This window comes from Lingula anatina, chromosome 2, assembly GCF_051362555.1.
Source record: "Lingula anatina isolate TDL-2025a chromosome 2, LinAna3.0, whole genome shotgun sequence".
NCBI lineage: Eukaryota > Metazoa > Brachiopoda > Lingulata > Lingulida > Lingulidae > Lingula > Lingula anatina.
This window is the reverse complement of record NC_141768.1, coordinates 14,165,562-14,168,704: the sequence shown is the minus strand read 5'-3', so window position 1 is coordinate 14,168,704 and position 3,143 is coordinate 14,165,562.

The following is a 3,143-nucleotide window of genomic DNA, read 5'->3' as shown; positions in this document are numbered from 1 at the left end:
CATTTTTTTATGAAAAAGTTCTTGAAATTTTATCAGGAAATTTTATCATACCCTGTAAATTAGTATTATCAGTGGGGCGGGGTACTTACAAAAGAAAAGAACTGGAGGTTCAAGTACCTGTCTAGTGTACAAAGGATAAAGAAATAATTAGATTCCACATGCAAGATATTCAGAAAACGGTGAACTCGGAACATACCTACTAGTAGGAAGATGTCAAATACCAAGTGATCAACAAAGTGCTAGTGGTATCATTAACTTTAAGGACTGATGTGTGTGGGCTCAATGTTAACAAAAGGGTATAAAAGGCAACATGGGACTTTTTCTGGAAACTGGCTTGGTGAAACAGAAAGAGGTTAAGTAAATGTGTTGATTTTTTTTCACTTTGATAGTTTATTTTTGAAATTGTTTTTAGCCCGGCTCAATAGCCTTACCCCATTTATTTAATAAATCTAGCAATTTTTTCTTCTTTCGGATGTAGTATAAGCAAGGTGTGATACGTAAAGGATCTTATCACCTGCATTCTTTTTTAATTAACTGCCCTTACATGTCTGAAATAATCTCTTGATTGGAGGAATTATCACCTATCAAATATTCATTTTTTTTGTCATAATTGTTATTATTATTTATTTATTTTGTCAGAAATATTAAATGGTTTGAACCCTATTCCAAAGCTATCAATCTATTCAACTGAAAATGAATTATAAGCTTCAGGAGACTGGTCCAGTTGTGTCAGTGTTTACCTAAGAGTAATTGACAGGAAATGGCCAAGGTAGGAAGTTGCAGTAAATTGTAATACCACACTGGGGTTACAGTTTAATCACCTTTTGCAGAGGAGAGCCTATTGTTTGCCTTAGGTCTGCTTAAATTTACTTGATGTTATAAGATCTGGCAGCAACAATAAGAGTTATATGCAGTTTGTTGTCGGAAGATTATACTTTTTTGCATCAGCGTATCTTGACGGCATGTTTAATCTGAAATAAAAACTGTACTCGAATAACAAGTCTTGTGTGTCTGGCGTCATAATACAATATCTTGACTTTTGTTGTTATTAAATGTACCTTGAAACAACATTGAACTTATTTACTGATTTTGGGGAAAAAATCCAATAGTGATCTCATCAGGTCACTTTTTCAACATAAAAAAACATTACACAATAGCAGAACAGGGAATTATATCGGATATATATATATCCGATATAATTCCCTGAGCAGAACAAGACTGATCTTTAATAACATTTTCACAATTACAGCATACTTAAAATACACCGAAAAGTTGCTGGCCTTACTTTAAAAAAGTTCTAAAAAATGAGCGGTGATTGTGGGTGGGGTCTTGTTGTTTTCGTTTGTGCTTTTGCACTTTTTTTAATGGACAACAGTCTACATTTTGAGATCATCGCATAAGTGGTCAAGATCTCGTGTTTCAAGTTGAACACGATATCACAGTTCGTGTTCCCTGTCCGCTATCCAATGTCAATAATGAAAAGGAAACGGAGGATCGCGTGTAATATTTACCAGCGCTGGCCGTCATCGCACTCTGGTCACCGAGTTGCGGTTTCGCAGACTACTTGCAGCAGTTTAGCACATCAAGGAGTGGACACAGAAGTAAGAGCAATACAATAGAAATCGCATGTCGAGGAGCTACCATTATGTGCTGCAATTTCACCTCTCGAGCTACCGCTCTCTTTGTACGTCTTGCTGGGCTCAGAATTGTCGTGATTGTCCTGTGAAAGAAAAGCGAACGTTTATATAATACAGCTCCATGCTGGTTAATGTCGATTTATAGAAAAGAATAGGAAGTGTTATCTAAAATCCTATGGTGGCAAAGACTCTTATAAATGATTTTCTATGATTTTCAGATTTAATCATTAAAGATTTATTTGCGTATTGTCACGTCATGTGATCACAAATTTCACAAATATTAAAACGCTTTTCACTGATCACGCCACCATTGTACATCGAGAAAGAAGTTATGGCTTATTCAAATCAAATTTCAAATTGCTATTTCTTTATGGTAGGCACAGTACGTCTCTTTCTTGAAAGCTGCATGTGGTATACAAAATCTTAACATATTTTCAGACGTTTAGGCCTTCACTTCTAGACGCTGGGAATCAATCCGTTGAATAAACGTAATTTCATTTTCAAAACTGTTTTTGTGTGAGAAAAAATTGAAAAAAAAAAGCATCAAATTACTTAAACAAACAACAGTTCTCAAACTGGAATCTTTACGTGTCCAAGTTGCATTATTGCATATGCATTTTTGGGCGATAACGTCCGCTTTTATGCACTTAAAATACTGGTGCCAATCAGCAGTAACACGCACGGGGTTATTTTAGTGTCTTCTTTCAGAGGTATTTCGGTCGAAATGCAGTGGTTTTATGGTCTCAGAGTATCGGACAGTAGCATCGGGTGACATCATTGTAAACGTGTTAACACGTTGTGCATCGTGAAATACGGACAGTCGACACGCACTTTGTGATGTTTGCAATCATGCTGTCAATGGAAATTTTCCTAACCGCGCGCATCACGCATGTGACAAAAAAAGTAGGCCTACCGAGTTTCTGCAAGCGAATGCTCCAAAGATTGTCGAGGCCAAACGCTGTATTTCTCTGGTTGAAATTTTACTTGCTAGTAATATATTTCACTTTTCATTTTTGTGATTTTATGACCTTAATAATGAAACCATCGTTATGAAAGTTTGAAATAGGCCTATGCTTTAGTGACGGGGTGACCACACTAATTTTTCACTATTGATTGGTGAGTTTGCACATATTCCTCTAAAATGAGTTTTCATAATTACGTGTTTTAATTGTCAAAAACTTCAATGCTGTGGGGCGTATTTCAGTGGCGGATTTAGGGGGCGTTGGGGGGGCGCTGCCCCCCTCAATTTCTGAAAAAATAAGTCACACCAATGGTCCCCTCTTGAAATTAAAATTTTGACTAGCTGGATCATAGTTCTAAACTGTACCAAATGGCACCGTTCGCCCTCTAAAATACCAAAATTATTCAGGGCCCCGAACCCCACGCCAAGGGGGTGGGGGTGGGGTGAATTATAAAGTCCAAATTATTTGAAGGGGGGGGGGTCGACCCCCCCTTCAAATAATTTGGACTTTATAATTGCATGGGGAGACTTAATTTTTTATTCCT